Source organism: Mus musculus, chromosome 4 (genome assembly GCF_000001635.26).
Source record: "Mus musculus strain C57BL/6J chromosome 4, GRCm38.p6 C57BL/6J".
NCBI lineage: Eukaryota > Metazoa > Chordata > Mammalia > Rodentia > Muridae > Mus > Mus musculus.
The window spans coordinates 32,520,809-32,540,316 of record NC_000070.6 but is presented as its reverse complement, the minus strand read 5'-3'; the positions used below and the strand labels follow the sequence as shown (position 1 = coordinate 32,540,316).

Here is a 19,508-nt window from a genome sequence, read left to right as displayed (position 1 = left end):
TTTGAGAAGGGACTCTCTTCTTTCTGCCTTCCTTGTATGACTTCCAAAATTCCCTCAATCTCATCATTTTGGTACTTCTAGTTGTCTTCTCTAATCATGCTCAGCCTTGCTTTTGACTTCTAGCATTTACTGACGCTGTACTAAGTACTTAGGTGCACTTGGACCTGACCTCTCCAACAGCCCTACGACAATGGTACCTATGGAAACTGTGGAGGACAGAGTGGGGTGTCCATTGGCAGAGAATGAAGGAGCCAGGAGAAATCTCTATAAAGGAGGTGCCAATTCAATTGGTGCCTTCCTTTTTTGACCTGGGCAACAGACACTACTAGCAGACCACCATGTAAGAGCTGTTTTCCAGTGTTCTTTCATATCATGTGAATATTCCACAATCTCTCTCTAGATAATGAGTTCTTCAACTTAAAGTTTTGATGTGCCTCCTGCATGGACTATACTAGAAGTTTACTAAACATATGCACGGTGAAGACGATTCTGTAAATTTCAGAGGACGATAACATCAGCAAAAGGTCACATTTTCCTATCAAATCAAATACTACTCTACTGGACTGAAACCACTAGATCATAAAGAAATGCTCACTTTGTATTTTTTCTGCATGAATTCTGAATAAATTAGGTAACTTTTATAAATAAGATGTTACTAATTAACCAGCACAAAATATTACTTGAACATTCATTATTCTGGGTCATAACGTAAACTTGAAAGCAAAAAAAAAAAATTCTATCGTGGAGGAACTTAGACTGTGCAAACGGCACATGAAACAGGTGTCTCAATGTTCGCCCACACCATTGTTAAAGTTCCTGGGACAATAGATGAGAGGAAGAGCGTGAGTGTGTTCTCTAACATATTAAGCTGAAACAGAAGCAGGCTGCGTAATGAGAGGGCACAGAACTAACACAAATCAGTCACCGCTCTGCGCACACAGGGACCCTGACCTCAGTAAAGACACAAGAACAACCTCGTGGCTTTCTAGGAAAAGACCTTCCATAAACACCCGGAATGAGTGTCTTCCTTCTGTCTCGAAAGAGGCAACAGAACACAAAGGGCTTGGCACCTTGGGAAAGCCAGGCACTGCGCACGACACCACAGAGCAGAGCAGATGGGTGCTGAGATAGGACACACTCTGCCAGAGCTGCAGCTCAGAGGGCAGCAGCCTGCGAGCTCGTGGGAAAGTGAAGGCGCGGAGAGTGAACTCTGTAAACTGAACTGTCCTGTTCTCAGTCTGCTAAGTTGGAAAACTTTAGATTTGGTCAAGCCATCCTAGGTCAGCATGAGAAAGGAAAGGAAAGTAGGAAAGACGGTATGGTTAGCAGGCAAGATATTTTGGAAAGCAACACACGGTGAACTGGCAGGATTATGAAGCGCCTAAGAAGAAGCCATGTGATCAATAAAAAAGGGAGCAGGGTCAGCCTTCGGAAGACCAGTGATGTCCTGGCTCTCCTCATGAAGAGTGCGGGCTATAATGCTGTCCCTCCATCACCAGGGAAAGCCCTGTGTCCTGTCTCAGGCCCGTGTGCCTGAAAGGATGCACAACGTGGCCAGGCTCTGAAGAGCATTCACATTCCATCTTTGGGTGGGAAAGGTGCATAGTCCTGCTCCTCACCATGACATAGGCCAGCTGTTACAGGACTTTGTCTGGTGCATGTTAGGAGTAGACTATCAGAGGGGTTATTACTGCACTAGACTGGATAATGAGTAACCAGCATACATGGTTCTCTATGTCCTCAGGGAGACATTGTAAAAAGGGTAGTTATCTAGTGCTTTTTTGGGCAATGCCTCCCCCCCCCCCTTTTTTTTTTTCTGGGAAGCATTTCATCCCTTAGAAAGGATGCCAGGCTCATGTCTTCCCAGTGCCAGCACCGCCCCTCCTCACTCAGTCAGGCTGCACTGCAAATATGAAGAAAAGACTTTGTTGCTGGTTTCCCGTGGATCTTCTAATAAACCGTGCTGAGCTGGCTGGTGGCTTTGTTCAGCTGCTCAGACCCCCACCACCCAGTCGGTGCCAATTCTAAGAGCGTGCTCTTCTTGCTAAAGGCAGGCCAGGCCAGGAGAGGGAGCAAGAGAACACAAGATATTCCTATATCTGGGTCACAAGGAAAAGTCAGAGGGTGAGGTTGGAGAGGCAAACTGCCTCAAACAAACATGTAAAATTCAAACTGTGCTTTCCTGGGGGTGGGGAAGGGACTCTGAGCCTGTTGTTTGTCCATCACCTAGAGGATATTTTTTCTTAGCTGGTTACTGGAGGCTGGTTTTTAATGGTGACTGGATTGTACTGGAAGAGGATTTTATGAGTTGCCAACTTGACCAACAAGTAACCCCTTAAGACAGACAGACACTCTGTAGTTCTCCTGGCTCATTGTCACCACAAGGTACAGTGATTCTGGAGCGAAAGTGCCAAAGGAAGATATGTATGGATTAGGTTCATAGGCTGAGGTGTCACTCACCCAGGAAAGGCTATGTGTCCCCTACAGGGACAATGTGGGTGACAAATAACTTTACAAAGTAGAGTACAAATCACTTCCTTTAACAAATTCATTCCAGCCATCTTCTGTGGTTCCATTGTAGGGGTGGGGTGGGGCGGGGCAGTGTGTGTGTGTGTGTGTGTGTGTGTGTGTGTGTGTGTAGGGGCCGGGAGAGAGGGAGATATGCGCACATGTGCGTGCGCGCGCACACACACACACACACACACACACACACACACACACACACACCAAAAAAATGAAGAAAGAGTACCTCGCTAGTGAGGATCTGGACTAACGAGACAGGACAAGTCAGCAGATCTTACAAGCTAATAACAGGTAGGATGTAGTAAGAATAGAAAGCTGCTGGTGGAAGGGTATCTAACCCCGAGGGAGTGGTTCATAGGCTGCTGGAGCTGGCAGAAAGCAATGTGCAATGGCACAGGAGAGACTAGGGCACAGGGCTTGTGGGGCAGGACTCCGGCAGCAGGGGAGGAGGAACTATGACGCTGGAGAGGAGGGAGCAGACCCAAGACTGGAAAGGCCATTCTCAACCACAAAAGAGGTTGGCAGGCCATGGGGAGGCACTGCAGTGTGCCATGCAGGCGAGCATTAGGGAGATCACACTGACTGCATTTGGGGACCAGCCTAGGCAGGGACAAACCAGTTACGGAAGTCCAGGAGAGCTCCCACTGTGGTTGGAACACAGGCAGCACTGGAAGAACACAGGGAGGCCAGGAGGAGGAAGAGTTGGCAGTCGTAAGAACAACCTACCAGCCAGTTCAAGACCTTGGATGGCTAACGCAACTCCCCACTGCTCCTAGTTAACCAGAGTCACAACCTGGACACAGCACTTACGGAAATGAGTTCCAGCTGGAAACCATGTGGGCTATTTTTACCATGTAGTGGCTACAACAGGAAATATACAGAGATTCTCAAACAGCCAAGGCAGGCAGGTGATGGAAGACAGGGTGCAGTCCTGTAGCCTACAGATTTCTTGAAGGACCAGCCGTTAAGGTCAGTCACTCATTCTGTGCTCCAGGGACTGTCGGACACAGGAGCCGCACAAACAAATGAAGCAAAAGCTCCCATGGAACTCGAGGATCCCCCTCTTCCCTCTCTCAAAACTCCTGAGACAGGGTCTTACTGTTTAGCTCCGCTGCTGTGGGATGCTGGGTAAACCAGGCTGACCTCAGACTCAGGGAGACCCACTTGCTTCTGCCGCCCAGGTGATAAGATTAAAGCCATGTGTCATGAACCCGTTCTTAAACGAAAACATTATACAGATGAGCAGAATTTAGGCGAACTAGCACAGTGAGATGATATGTTGAAGGCAGCCATCGCCAGGGTTGAGAAGAAGGCAGGGGAGAGGCAGCTCTCCTGGGGCAGTCTGTGCCCCGGAAGCGTTTTCCACCAGCCGCTGTGTAGAATTTGACCTCCACACTGGGCTTTCTGTCTCATGCCTCCCTCTCCAAGGGAGGTGTACTGAATCCAGTAGGTCAGCCAGGGTGGTCTCCCATCTCAGGATGCTCTTGTCATAGCAGACCCCTAGCCATGTAGGGTGCCACCTGCATTGGCTTTAGGGACCAAGGACACAGGCAGCTCTGGGGTGTGTGTGGCCCTGCATAACACAATGATTACTGTCACATTCCTGAGGTGTCAGGTGTCTTTTGGGGGACCCTGACAGAAGTAGGTTTGTCTAAGTTTAGTTACCCAAAAAAGCAAGGTCTCCAGTAAGTGACCTGAATTGAAGAGAGGCATTTGTGGGTGAAATGAAAGAAACGTGGAGATGATTTATTCCAATTTCAGGTGTTTTCTCTTACCATTGTAAACTGCTCTTCAACTTCTTTTATTTTTTTTCTCACATCATTCCTTATATAAAACTACATTCCTAGTTTAGGTTCACGATGCCTTCTGTGTGGTTCCTGGGGACCATGAGCTACAGGGGATGCCGTTCCCCAAGGGTGTACAGCGGCCAGGCAGGAGACCCTGGACTTCATCTCCCCAGCTGTTAAAGCACAGACGATCTTATTTGCTTATTGAGTGTTAACTGTTTCCATCTCTGATGTGAGGATTCAGAACCTGGGCCATGGAGCCGGGCTGTCTGAGATGCTATCCCATGTCCTCGGTTGAGAAGCTGACATTGTAGCAATTTAATGAAACTTTTCCGCCTCAGTTTTCTTATTTGGCATGTGGCAATTTAGTATCACAATCCTATAGAGTCCATGTGCTAAATGTGTATAGGAGAACCCAATGCACCATAAAGTAACTGTTCAATAAAGGCTGCCGCCACCACCAGCACCAGCACCAGCACCAGCACCAGCACCACCCCCACCACTACCTCTTCCTCTACATTAGACACACTGGACATACGGAAGACAAAACAACAATAGCCTTTTTCCTTAGTGTTTGGTCACATGTCTTTAAGACTAAGAATCTATGGTTCTCAGTACATTACAGGAGGAAAACACCCAGGCGTCCTTAGTTCCCATGCACCATGCTGTACTCTTGAGTAACATCTTTCCTTGAAGCCAACTGAATGGTGCTGAGGCAAGGTTGTTATGACTATTATATTATCACATGCTGGCCTTGCTAATAAAGCTTACCTAAGCATAGGTGACTCTTTTTTTTTTTTTAAGTGGGTCATGGTGTGACCAAAACTTGAGGTATATAGGTACCACTGTTTACAAAAGTACTTCAGGAACGTTTAGGGACTGGAGAGACGGCTCAACAGTTAAGAGGGTATGGATTCTACATAGGATCTGAGTTTAGTTCCCAGCACCCATATCAGGTAGCTTTCAATTGCTTGTAATTCCAGCAGCAGGGCATACATATTTCTCTTCTGGCCACACACACACACACACACACACACACACACACACACAGATGAATGCATAGGAACACACATATATGAATGCACACAACTAAAATAAATCTTAAAAATGAATGCTTAGTTGCATCCCAACTGATGCAAATGTTATCACTTCAGGAGGCTTAAAATAATTTTCAATAATTTTCAGGCATACGCATTAATGTTATGGTGCCCAGGTTACTTTTAAATTCCAAGATTCAAGTGATCTTCCTGCCTCTGTCTCCCAAGTAGCTAGGACTTTGGGGACATGTTACTGTGCCAGCCCGTGATAGCTGGCAAGCCTTGTGAGGTTCAATAAGTCTGTCTTGAGAGCTGCCCTTCAGAAAGTAGATGTCCTCCACCCGCAATCTGAAGTGTGGAAGTGGAGTGGATGTATGTTTTACCGAGAGAGTTAGTCATAAAAACCAGAGTGTAGTCGCAGCGGTAGCAAGCCAGGATGAGCTGACAGTGATTTCTGACCAGACTCAATCCTGGCTCCTGGTACCACGGAAAAGAACCCTGTTGGTCTGCGCCTTCGTGAGGTTGTTTCTGGGGAAAGGCAGGTCTTATCTTACACAAAGAGCCAACCAAACAAAGCTTCAGACGCAGATTTTTTTTTTCTTTACATTTTCAAAGGAATCTGAAAAGGCAGAACTCACCAATGGAACACAGGGACAAAAATGATCAGGGCTGGTCATCTCCTACTTGCTGGGCTGGGAACTATCCTGGGTTAAACCTGACTGAGACTGTGTCTAATGACTGCCATCCCTTGTCATGATAGACGGTTACAACTTCATCTTTTTCTTACATTTTTTTTAAACCTTTTCTCTCTCTTACTGAAATATTTCTGCAAAACATAGTATTTATTTGGGAAAAAAAATCCAAGTCCCTCCTTCTTCTACTGTTCCTGTTACCAAAGTCTTTCTGACTTCGCTTACTATTCTGGGCTGGCCTGGCGTACAGGACGTGTAGTTAGATTGATTGGTTTCTTCTTTCTCGGCTTGGCTCCTGTCTGCAAGTACACATCTCCCTTCTGTCTTCGTTTCAGCAACCACTCGCTAAATAATTGGCTCCAAGAACCTCCTTCAGAGTCTGTGTCATTTACAGAGATCTTTGTGCATATGGAGGTATCTCTCTTAAGACGTCTTGGAAATGAGGAAGTTTCAGAGGGGGGAAAAAGTCCTGCTTATCAAAACAAAGGGCTTTTATCCCCATTTCAGATCTAACAGCAGAAAGGAACACTAGCTTTCAGAAATCCCAGTGAAAAACTGACAAGACACGAAATATTTTTCTTTATCATACAGTGTCTATACTACAGGAGCAAACCAAGCCCGATTTAACTGATCCAATGCTGTTTTAGCGACAGATACACACGTAAACTAAGGCTCGGGCTTTTCCTCCCAGCTAGAACATGCTAAGTCTACTGTAGAATCACTAAAGCTAGGAAATTAAGAGTCCATTGGTAAATTCCATCCTTAATTCATGTTGTCATGCCCGAATGTCACTTCTCCTATAGCAAGCAGGATCACCCACTGTTGGGAAGCCACCAGAGAACGAAACCTGCTCCAGTGTTACTATGCAGGAGGACAAGCTTGAGTGCTCTTTGTGAAGCAGGACTGGAGTGAAGAACTGAAGCAAAAATAAAGAGTAAGAGAGAGCGCATCAGACACAGGCCAGGTCCTCGCTGTCCCTTGTTCTCTTTCTGACATAGTCCTGTTGTCTTGGAGGAGATCTTCACAGCAGGGCACTGGATGCTGCTCTCACTACAGTGGCCTAAGCTCTTACCAGTGTAAGACTCGAAATAAACCAGAAAAGATCTATAAGCCGCAACGATCACAACCAATAAAATGCTACAATCTTACGTTTGTGTAACTGCATGTGTGTGGAGCGCAAAAGGGGGCTTGTCTTCTAGTCCAGCAGCTGCTGGTTTGGTCCTTGTATCAATGATGCTCTTTGAGCATTACAGATTCTACACTTGCTCAAATGAGATGATCACACTCTATTTATACTGAGTCACTATTTTAATTTTTTATGCCGACCCAGCAGGGAATCATGTGTTTAGCTCTGTTTGATCATGGCATTAATAAAATCTGTTACTAAAGAAAGAAACCCATGGTCCTACCTCAGGTAAGAACAGATTTAGGAAGTGATTCATCCTGCTCTCTGTCCACTGGCTCTAGAGTGGCTAAAAACCACATAAAATAGAAAAAAGGAAAAGGGTCAACTCGCCTGGGATTTTGGTTTCCGTTTTCCACTTCTTCATCACAAAGAGGTCTGCTTCCTATTCAAAGGCTTTCTCACTATTTTACAGGCCCTGGCCAGAAGTGACATTTTCAGTTTGCTATTTGTCTGTAAATCTTAATGTTATTATCTTTCCACTTTTGCAACTCGGAACAGTTGATCATGCACAAAGGAATGACTGGACTGACACGTTCCGATAGCATAGAGAATGAGGCAGCCCTGCCCTTATCCTGCTCAAAGACTGTTTCTCACAGAGAAGAATGACATTGCAAACGAAGAATTCTTGTGAAAAATATCTTACTAGCATTTTTCAAGCGTATGAATTTACAAACATGTGTAGAAGAACAGCTGTTACTCTGAACCTAAATTCTGCCGTTACATTTGTATCACAGATGTGCTGTGCTCACAGACGAGTCTGAGCACTCCGATTGGCTGGATTGGCTTGATAAGTGCCCATTTCAATCACTAATGATGCTGACTCCGGTCCAGTGACTGACCTCGGCAAAACCCCCATCTCTTCATCTTCCCTTCTTATGAAAGTGCTGCGGCTCTGTCATGCAGTTTCTTTGCCTTTTCCTCATCAGAGAACAAGTCCTAGAGATAGTGTGAGGGTCCCAGGAAGAAGAATAGAGGCACATGGTAAAGCACTGTAGCATGTAAAAATGCTGTCTTACAAACAGGCTTATTTAATTTAAACCACAGAGCTGCCAGGCTCCCATTTCTTCCAGTGGAGCCTGTCTTTTCTTTTTTTTTTCTTTCACTACGCAGATCATTAGAATTTTACTCCTTGTTTCTCAACTCTCAGGGTATGCACAGTTATACCTTCTGAGTAGATGCACTATGTTCACCAGTATCGGAGCCACTAGCACCCGAGCCTGTCTTTTCTTGAGTTCATTATATATTGAGGTTACATTACGATTTACGTTTGGCTAAGTCACTGGTGAGATACAAGGCAGTTAAAAATATCACACAGCAGTGTCGGTAAATAGAGCAAAGTCACCGCGGCATTTGAAGAGGCAAAAAAAAGTCATCTCACTAAATGAGGATCCGAGCTGTCCTGCACCAAGGCTGTTACTAATAAATAAAAGGCCTCTGGGAAAAGTGCTGAGCAGACGCTGGCTCTATTTTCAGCTTGCGTCAGCAGCTGCCGCCCCTGGGATCACATCTCTACGCGCTCCACACCATATGTAATCACTGCGGCGCTGCAGCCAGGAAGACAATGAAAGAGCGTGGCATAAATCTATACTGAGTAGAATGCTAAATGAGAGAAATAGTACAGAAAGAGGGGGAATAAACCACATTTTCAAGTCATTAGGAAGAAAGACTTTGACATATGAAGTGCTGCAACCATTAATAGCACTTATCATATAGAGTGGAGACAAAGAGACAAATTAATCAAACTGACAGAATTGGGACGTTTTATGCTAATGCGGGCTCCTGGGTTTCAGTCTGTAGCCCCCGCCTGTGTCAGGAAAACTGATACCATTACAGGGCAGGAAACTGTACCAGCGGCATGCAACAGATCATAAAAATTCACCAGCAACTGCGGCAGCACTGCCAAGAGCTCTGTAGCAACGCTGATGGAGACCTCAACAGAGAAACCAGCAGCAAGCGATGAATGCAGATAAGCTGAAGAACATCTCCCATTCATGCATTGCAATTAAACACAGGCTTCTTGCTCATAATTATAGCGGGGAAACTGAAGTCTGTATCGCACCAGTGAAGGCTGCCCAGGCTGCGTTCAAGGCTACCCGCCCTCCACCAGAGCAAGCTCCACTATGACCTAAATTAACTGGCCCGGATTGCGGATGGCTTTAAAAACACGTAATGTAAACACAAAAGTATTAACATAAGACTTTAAAGGGAGGAGGGAAGGGGATAAATAGGTAGTTCAAATAAAATAGGTGAGCAGACTTTTCTCTGTATGCTTGTGTGGGTGGCACAGGGAAAAAGAACCAGTGACTGAATACATTTTTATAAAATACATGCTGTTCCTGACTTAGAAACAACTCCCAGCGTGAGAATAAGCTTGCTTCAAAGTGAATAGCAGGCGAGTGCCCAGGAAAGCTCCTGGGAGCCACTACCCTTTGTTCTCCAATTGTGAACTCCTGGGCGGTTGGTGGGGGTTCCACTAGCTCATTTATACCAATCTACAGAGATAAAGCACCGCTGCCCGGATACCCCATCTCTCCCCAGGGGGAGCTTGTGTGTCCCTGATACACAGACAGGCTATTTAGCTAGAATGCCAAAGATATCTCTCCATACAAAATAAGTATGTCCATAGTGTCAGGGGAGGCTGCAAAAGCGTATCAGAGCGCACACCGACGATGCCAGGTTTGTTGGCATTCTGGGTCTCTAGTCTTGGTGATCTGGTTTTGTTTCTTGTTTTTGTTTTTTTCCCTCTCATTCTCATTTAATGTACACAATACCTTTTCCTTTCTCCAGACTACTGCTATCATGTCTATGAACTTGACAATTTAATCAAATGGCTAACCTGTTACTTATTTTAGGTAATAGATTTGCTGACTAAAAAACACTGCAGCCACCAACAGAGAAATCAGGAATGGTGACTGAATAGTCTAAATGGGAAGACAGGGCAAACCCAGATTGTTCAATTGTAAGCCAATGCCATAGCTGCTGGGCCAACAAAACAGAGAGGGCGCTGCAGGGTAGTGGAGGGGCGCTTGACCCCAAACGGCCTCTTCTCCCATGCTGAAGCTGTTCCTATACTTTGATGTCTCCTTCGTTCACGGGCAGCATCCTTCTACTTCTCCTTTGTACTGTCGTGGCCTTTCACTTTACACAGGCTGAGACCTGGGCGCTTATTTTGAAAACCAAGCATTATTCATAAACTGCCTCCAAAGGGGGAAAAAAAAACCCAACCACAGTCTGTGTTCAGAAAGCCAACTTTAGACTTCCAGAATGAAACTTATCCAAACTGTCCATTCTGCCAGTCACGCCTTAGATACCAGGTCATGAAAAGCACAGGCTGCATTGTCTAACCCCACGTCACACGATCGCGGGAAAGTCTCAGGCACTGCGAATGGAGAGTGAAGATTCTTCCCACTGTCGCATGACTAGGATATTCTTATATCTGACTATGCTAGCGGTTTCTACCGCGCCCAGCCTGGCTACCATGAAATCTGAAAAGCACACCTGGATGCACAGATGAACGTGGGGGCTGCGTCCCCTCACGAGTGCTGTGTGCAGGTGCCCTGGCTTAGTTTACTCGGGTATCGGGGCCACTGGAGCTCTAATGAGCAGATCTTAGTGTACATCCCTTCCATCCTGCTTATCCCTTGTGCAGTTTCACAGTATGCATTTCACTGTATGTGTGCAGTTTCCCTGTATGCATTTCACTGTATGTGTGCAGTTTCACAGTATGCATTTCACTGTATGTGTGCAGTTTCCCTGTATGCATTTCACTGTATGTGTGCAGTTTCACAGTATGCATTTCACTGTATCTCACCCTTTGTTTGCATCACTGTCGGGTGCCACACGATGGGGTAGCGGTCATCAACTTTCAGCATGCTTTACAGCCAATGAGTGAAGTCAGAGGAAGCCTGTTTTACTAATGTATTGTTTGCAAAGACATATTTGAACCTGAATAAAATTTAAAGATGGAAGCTGTCTCATTTGCAGCCAGGCTGAGTTGCTGATATTTGGAGACAGAAGGCTATAACAAAAATGGAAGATAGAAGACAGCCAATTAAGATTAAGTACAACGATAATCAATTGGGTCCACGTTGAGACACCATCTTACTTTGAGAGGAAACGCAATCTTGCTGGGGGAGACCACTGATTCTGATGGTGACACATGAATGTTAAGAGCTCCCTGAGTGATGAACATTCATGTGAAGCATTTATGGCCAGACCCCTCCCCTTAATGGCTATGTTAAACTCCCAAGAGATTAAACTACAAGAGCACCAGAAAGAACTGAAGAAATGTGGTCATAAGCAAGAAAACAATCTTAATGGCACTTTGCTATTTTCCTTCTTAATTCCCTTAAAAAACAAACTAACAAACATGGGTTGGGTTGGGTGTGGTGGCTCCCACTTATAATAAGGACGTTGAGGCAGGATGTGAGTTTAAGGCCAGCCATGGCTATATAGAAAGCAAATAGTAGCTAATAAAAGGCTAGTAGCAATTCCAAGTGCTCAGCTATAGACGGGGCACATCTATCAACTCTCCCCTCCCCAAGCTTTGGGAACATTATGGAAGAGGAGGTGTAAGGATCATAAGAATTGGAGGATAAGGAGGGGGAATATATGCTGTTCCATGGATATAGCGGGATCTCATAGCAACTATGGTTACCTACCTAAGACTGTACAAGATCTAGCCAGTTGAAAATCCCAGTGCAGGAGGAAGAAGGGCTCCTAAGGCCCCAGCCATGGCTGAGGGGGTATTGGCATTTGATGGCTTTTGGGGAGAGCCCACTGGTACGCTGTCTGTGTCCCAGTGTGTGACTCTATATCCAAGTGCTACGGGCAGCACCAACTGGATTTACTGTGTTAAAACTGTTAAAACAGAAAAGGCATGAAGTCTGGGGGGGGGCATGTGTGGGTGGGGAGTTAGAGAGTGGGGTACGGTAAGGTGGAGGATATAACCGGTATATACCATACACAAATATCACAATCTTTCAAATCCTAAATAAAAAAGTCAAAAGAGAAGAAAAGGAGAAATGCTGCATCTAAATGGATAAACAAATAAGAAACAAGGTGGGGGAGCAGTGTGACTCTTCCATGCTGCCTTTCCTGAAGTCCCCATCACCTGCGGCAGGTGACAGCTATCACAAAGGGACAAAGTGAAGTTTTCTGCTCTGGCCTGACAGGGAGAGACTGAGCTCTGCCTATAGGCAGTTAGCAAACAAAGTGCCTGTAATCAACGCCACTGCTGTTAGCCTGAAGAAAGGTGCAGAACCAAGCTGGAAGGGAAGTGATGGCTTATGGGAAAGGGTTTCTCAGTGGGGGATGATGGAAGTTGCAGGGGGAATTGAGAGTTAAGGAAGTCAGCTCATGGAGGAGAGACTCAGTGTATTGCTAAGATGGTGGCCAGAGGCAGTGAAGGTAAGACGTTAAGGGGAGGATTATAGTGCACTGGGGAGAGGGGATTTGGCAGCTGGAGGTGGGAGGAGGGAGCCCATGACTCTCGTAGCTCAGCAGTACACTGGGGAGGCACAGGGACCTCTTGACAGCCAGCTCAGAGCCCACACACTAAGACCAAAGCCAGGGAGAGGTAGAAGTCAGATTTCCCAGAGGCCTTTCTCTTTCTTTCTTTCTTTCTTTCTTTCTTTCTTCTTTCTTTCTTTCTTTCTTTCTTTCTTTCTTTCTTTCTTTCTCTTTCTTTCTTTCTTTCTTTCTTTTTCTCTTTCTTTCTTCCTTCCTTTCTTTCTTTCTTTCTTTCTTTCTTTCTTTCTTTCTTTCTTTCTTTCTTTCTTTCTTCCTTCCTTCCTTCCTTCCTTCCTTCCTTCCTTCTTTCTTTCTTTCTTTCTTTCTTTCTTTCTTTCTTTCTTTCTTTCTTCCTTCCTTCCTTCCTTCCTTCCTTCCTTTCTTTTTTTCTTTCTTTCTTTTGAGATAAAAGTCTTTTTGCTTTTTTTTTTTTTTCAGACTGGTGAGGTTCTATGTTTGGATGCAGATACAATCTAGCACCATTCTCCGCCCCCAGCCCAGACAGAGAACAGAATTGTACCTTAATAGCCAGACTTTCCAGGTATATGTTTAGATGTACGCGAGCTTGTACAGATTATACTACGTACACGACAATCATTTGGTAGATTGCAGAGCTATTATCTATGCTCTATTACTCTATAGCTCCTCTCAGCAGGCTGGGGGCTGATGTGGGAAGATTCCTAGCCTCAGCTTGGAGGCAGCCGTTCTGGCAAGTGCAATGCCTGTCTATCTGAATGTACATTCTAATTTTTCACTGTCCGGTATAACAAAGCAGTCCTAACATGTTCTCTTTCCCCAATTCCTTCTAAATGTGTATTCCTGTTTCGGTTACTCCTCTTGCATGTTGGGGGATGGGCATTTAAGACCAGAACTGAGCAGCCCGACAGCAGGCACTGCAGACCAGACTCTGGCTACCACAGCCAGTTCTCCTTGATCCCCTTTGGCTTCATTTTGCCTGCCTGAGTGAGGTTTCTGAGTGCTTCGGTTTACACATTCGGGGAAGACCCCAAATATGTCTGGGAAATCCCCTTCTCCTCATCCCTTGAACCATCTCCACAAAACAATAAACTGATCTGAATTGGGCCCAGTCCTTGCCTAGATTTCACTGTGTTTTTAAAAATTTTCTCGTGCAACAAATACTGAGTACCTACTATGTGCTAGGCATTGTGCTAGACTTTACGACAGAATGGTCTGCAAATCAGGGCCAATGTTTGAGCTCTCACTCCAATGTGCTCCAATGTGGTAGTCATGAGCTCTGAGTATCATTTAACTAAAAGAAAAAAAAGAAAAAAAAAGAAAAAAATTGGTTTCTCACAGTCATACTAGCTGTGTTTCGAGTGCTCGGCAGCTCCACGGGCAGATGGCTGCCATCCTGGAGTGTGTGTCTTTACAGAGGTGGCTCTTGCTCCGGGCTGAGCTGCCGCACAGGGAGGCAGTGAGTACAGCCTGGATGGTCCATTGAAGACACATAAACAACTTTAGGTCTTCTCTATCTCCTTTCCATCTTTAACGTCAACTCTGTTCTCTTCTCTTCTTGGACATGACATTTTGTGGCATTTCCTTGCTGCCTGTGACATTGCTGCCATTGTCTTGTTTTCCTCTAGAACTTTCTATGCATTCTGTCCAACTGGTCCCTAAAGAACCTTGAGGCTTCTCTACAGTACTGCCAGCCTCTCAGCCTGGCATTGAAGGTTCTTTCTGATCAGGCTCTATTAACCTGTCCTGCCTTTCCCTACCTGACACCTGAGCAACAGAAATGAGGTTATAAATACTGCTCCCTGCCTCCCCCAATCTTCCCTGTCCTTCCTTCGGTGGAAGAGCATCTAACTTGTGAAAAAAAAAAAGCTGAAAACTCAGGTTTAACTCATGAATTACCTTGGTTGGTTTTGTTTTCTGGGAAAGGGTCTTTTATTCTGTAGTACAGGATGGGACTCATTTGGTGGCCCAGGTTCATCTTGATCTCACAGCAATCCTCCTGCCTCACTCTCCCAAGTGCTAGAATTTAGGTGTGCACTACCACGTTTAGTTTTGAGTTATGCTTTTCAAATATATGTGTAACTAAACACAATTTTTTTTGGGTGGTGGTTTCAGAGACATAGTTTCTCTTTGTGTAGCCCTGGCTATCCTAAACTTGCTCTGTAGACCAAGCTGGCCTTGAACTCAGATCCACCTGCCTCTACTTCTCAAGTGCTGGGATTAACATGTGCCACCATCGCATGGCCACAATGCTTTTTAAAAATGTTCTTATAGACAAACTGAAATTGTGGTATACATATTCATGGTTTTGGAAATCCTTGGATTAGGAGGCTGGACCAGTAAACTTGCTGAACCCTGAGGTTGAAGGGTTTCTCTCTTCCCCTTGTGAAACACGAGAGAGGAATGTGTAAGACCTCCCTGTTGCGGGGGATGGGTACTGTGGAGACAGAAGCAGTAAAAGGTAGCAGAGTGCTGGGTATGAGGTGCTGAGCGCTTAGCAATAGCTGCTGCAGTGTTCCTGGGGCAGCAAGGGTGGGTGGAGCAAAGCTGACAAGGAGTGGGGACCCCCCCAAATGTCTACTGTGTCCGAAGGTTTTGGAAGGAAGCATCTAATTGAGAACCCCCTGCTTCCCAAGGACTGACTCTTCCCTGAAGAAGTGGGTGGGAGTCTGGTTGGTGGGTGGTATTAGAGGACAAGTCCTGGCTTCTAGGCTCAGTGGTGACAGTCCATGTCCCCTCTGTTTAGTTTAGAGCTCTAGATGTTGTGAGGTGGTGGTCAGGTAAGGGAGGATGCTAATATTCTCATATCAACAACAAACAGAGATCCAACATTGTCAATTCCCTTAGAGTCCCAGAGAGCAACCCAGGGCCGCCTCTGGGGCCAGCACACGAGGTCATCTGAAGGATGAGCTGCCAGTATCTCTGAAGCCTTTCTCTTCTTTCTTTTGGAAAAAGGGAGGAAAATGACTCTTGACATGATAAGGATTTTATGTAACTCTTGCCATTTTTCCTCTTCCTTCTTTTGTATAGCCAAGCCCTAGAAAACCCAGTGTTGAAACACTTCAGCAAGAAGCCAGGCAGTTGAAAGACCTCCCAACAGCTGTTAATGGTTGCAATGTGCAGGCAGACACTGGGGCCGGCAGGAAGGGAGCCAAGAAGGACTCACAGCAGTGTCTTCCAGGATTCAGTCGTTTGTGATGTTGCAGGGGGAACTTGAAGAGGCAAAGTGTGACTATTTGAGAACAGCAGAGGAGCCAGAGGGATAAAGGCTATGGATGCTATGATTCTCAGAAATGGCCCCAGGAAAGAAAGGAGATGGGTTGGAGTTGGGGAGACTGACGTTGGAGGTGAAAAGACCCTAGTTCTCTGCCTGTGGGTGTTGGACTGTGTACAGGGGAGTTTTATGAGAACGGGTACCTCTGGTGTGTTTTCAATCTGCTCTTCTTCTGTGGAACGCTGACCCCATTGCGGGACAAAGGAGCCAGGGTAGGGCTGTTTCTCCTGGGGAAGGAACCACAGCCTGACCTGCAGAGACTTGCCTCCTGAGAAGGTCTTGATCAACTTGCTTTCTGTGAGATTCTGAAAGTCAGTTTTTAGTAGTGTGCCCTAAAATCCAGCTTCCATTTCTGCTTCTTAAATTATCTTTTGTCTTCCTCCGCATTAAGCCCAGGACTTTGTGAAGTGGGTTCTTTTTGCTGTCTTTAACTTTTTATAATGACAGAAGAGGCCTTTTCCTGCCACTCCATGGGCACACACAACAATGTGAACGTTCTCATGATGCTCTTAAGGAGGAAAAGCCAAGCCTTTAGCGACACATCCATCTGCATTCGCATGAGCTTCCTGAGCTTATTGTCAACTGCCCAGAACCCAGACAGGAGAGTGGGAACGCAAGTTCCCACTCAAGCTCGCCTGGAAACAAGTCACGCCCCAGTGACTGCAGTTTTGGTTTTGGTGGCAGGACTGCAGGGAGGGGAGAACACAGTGGAAATGTCACCCCAGGAATCCAGCCTGGCGACTAACACCTGCCAGCTCACTCTGAACAAGGCCTGGGTGACAGGAAAATCAAGCCATCAGCCACTGGCTGGTGGACCGGGGTCAACTCCAACTTGGGAGAAGTGTTACCCACGTGATCCAACTTTCCCTTCTACCTTGTTTTGCTTAGCTTCTCTGTTGGACTTAAGAAACATGTTTATAGCGACTGGAGAGCTACTCAGGCAGGCAGAGTAGAGATCCCTAATGAGGTCCCCCCCAGGCTGATGTCATTAGGCAAATGCATAGAACTGAATTGAACAAAAACTGATGTAAAACCCTAGAGGGATGAAAAAACTCAACACAAAAGGACAGGGCAGGAGAGTCCTAACTCAGGCAGGTTCCGGGAAAGGCGACACAGTCCTAGGCTGCATTGAGATGGAGATCTCATTACAGATGGCTGTGAGCCACCATGTGGCTGCTGGGAATTGAACTCAGGACCTCTGGGAGAACAGTCGGTGCTCTTAACCACTGAGCCATCTCTCCAGGCCCTTTAAATTAAAAAAAAAATTTTACAATGTATTTTGATGGTGTTTCCCCTTCCTCCAACTCCTGCCAAACCTTCCCTAGTTCTCTACCCACCCAATCTTATGCTCTTTTCTCTCTTTCAAACAATAACAAACCACAGAGGGAAAAATCCAAACAACCAATCAAACAAACAAACAAACAAACAAAAAACCAGTCAGACAAAAAAAAATGCCAAAGGGAACATAAAATCCATATAAAAGAAGTATGGAGTTCATCTTGTGTTGCTAACGTGCCTTATTACCCTCTAATCTCTGACATTCCTCAGCTCATTACTCAAGAATCAAGAAGACACAGTTATAGTTCTAATACTCCTTAAACCATCTGCACACAAAGGGATCCGAAGAAGGAATACTTGATAATATTTTCATTTCCTCCAGATACCACTGGTAAAGATACCAACTAGTGAGTTGACAAAATAAACTCCCCTAACTAACTCTCCAATAAGCATAGGAAAGACACCTCTACCAAGCTACCTTAGGCTGGAATGCTGTCCCAGTTCAACCAGTCTGCTAAGATTAGAAAGGAGGCAGGGGCAGAGAACACAAGAAGCTTTGTCAGGCTAGTGCCAGGCAGCAGGAGAAAGTGAAGGTGGCAGTGATTTCCTAGTCCTCAAAGGCCATCGCTCCTAGTCAATAGAAATTCAATTGTTTGACTGCAGAGCCTTAAAATCAAATAACCCAGGCTGAGTTGTCTAAGTCTCAAGATATTTGTAAGGCATTACTTTCAGGTATTAGTTTCCCTCCCTGAACAAACCTTCTATTTAGTCCTGCTGGGTGAGCAAGTGCAGTCAGTCACACAGGCCACGGTTAGCAGCAGGCCCTAGCTTGTATTTTCCTGGGCTTGACATAATGACTGAGCCATTTAGAAATATTGTAAATGCTGTACACACCCTGAGATTCTATATACCTTGAAGTGGTAGGAGGATAAAGGCCCAAAGCCTTTCCTTTTTAATAATCTCTTGGCAGTCCTTCACATTAACCACCCGGCCACCTCATCCATGTCAATCATCTCATGGACACATCTGAGGATGGGGCCAGGCGATACTGAAATCTTTGACAGCAACAGGAAAAGAAACCAGATCTAACTGTAAGCAGAAGGGGAGGGTGGTGAGCAAGTGAGGGAGGGTGAAGGGCACCGTCTAAAACACAGTTTAAAAATGCGTGCTGATATCCCACAAGTGCAACGAAGAAAGGGCAGGACTTATGAGAACACGGTTCTATATGAGGTAAAGGTCCCAGGGATGTTTCTGGATCCTAAGATCTCCCTGTCTGGATGTCTCCGACTCTAGCTCCTGTTTAGTTATTTGTTCTGAGCCAACAGCTTGCCCTTGCCCTGGACTGGGATTTCTACATAGTTCTTCCAGGTCTAAATGATGGGCTTGAATGCAAACTCTAAACAAAACTGAAACAGACGATCAGCCACGGCCCCATATTTCAGTTGGCAGAGAAAGGACCTTATGTTGACGCTGGCCTTTGATCATAGATGGCCACATTAGGACTGAAGCTGGCCATCAGCTCTCTAAGACAGGGCATGGGAAAATGCTAGGATGGCTAGACAATCGTGATTTACTAAAATAGCAGCAGCAAACAACAACAAACAACAAATAATCCCCCGCCAACAAGAAGCCCCTTTTCTTATTAGCTGACCCAGAGCTTGTGACACGATACTTCAGTCTTATAAGTGTTGGAATTACGTGTGTTTACTACCACACTTGGCTTCAGAAGCCTTTAATCTGACGTCAAGATTTTCAGATTTCTAGAACTTTTTCACCGTGGCAGCCTGACACTGTACCTAATAAAACACAGCTGCAGAAACAAGGCTCTCCAGGCGGAGGGTTCAAAGGCCACCGTGTCTGCCATGAGCACCTCCTACGGGCCCTTGTTGTCAAGTCTCTATTCTAAGCACACCAGTCTGTAGAACTTCAGCCATTCCTGAAGAATTCACATGAAAAGCCTTTGCCATTTTTTTTTTGAGGGGTTGGGGGTGGGAGTGGGGCAAGGATCTGAATAAATAGGTCGGCATTATTTTAAGAGCAGACTGCAGAATCTCGGAGGGCAGGCGAGCAGAAGAGGCAAAGGAATGCTAACGAATAGTGTCAAAGCTGCCGGGGCGTGCTCTTGAGGAACAAAATATGCTTAGAATGTATGTCTCAAACAGAGCTGTTTTTGGGGCAAAGAATAGAGAGAAAATTGGCTTAAAAAAAAAAAAGGAAAGGCGGCTTGTGAAACTTAGTGACACG

General features: G+C 45.6%; 1 protein-coding gene across 11 annotated transcripts in view, besides 1 other annotated feature; it reads right to left on the bottom strand.

The window, feature by feature from the left end:
- Positions 1 to 19,508, bottom strand: part of Bach2 (BTB and CNC homology, basic leucine zipper transcription factor 2) — a 347,697-nt gene that overhangs the window by 45,793 nt on the left and 282,396 nt on the right. The gene's annotated exons all lie outside the window — the stretch shown is intronic.
- Positions 7,558 to 9,921: an enhancer, noted in NCBI's record as "VISTA enhancer mm510". NCBI's record gives its function as "enhancer in: neural tube[4/5] | hindbrain (rhombencephalon)[4/5]" and the evidence as "EXISTENCE:transgenic organism evidence [ECO:0001131][PMID:17130149]".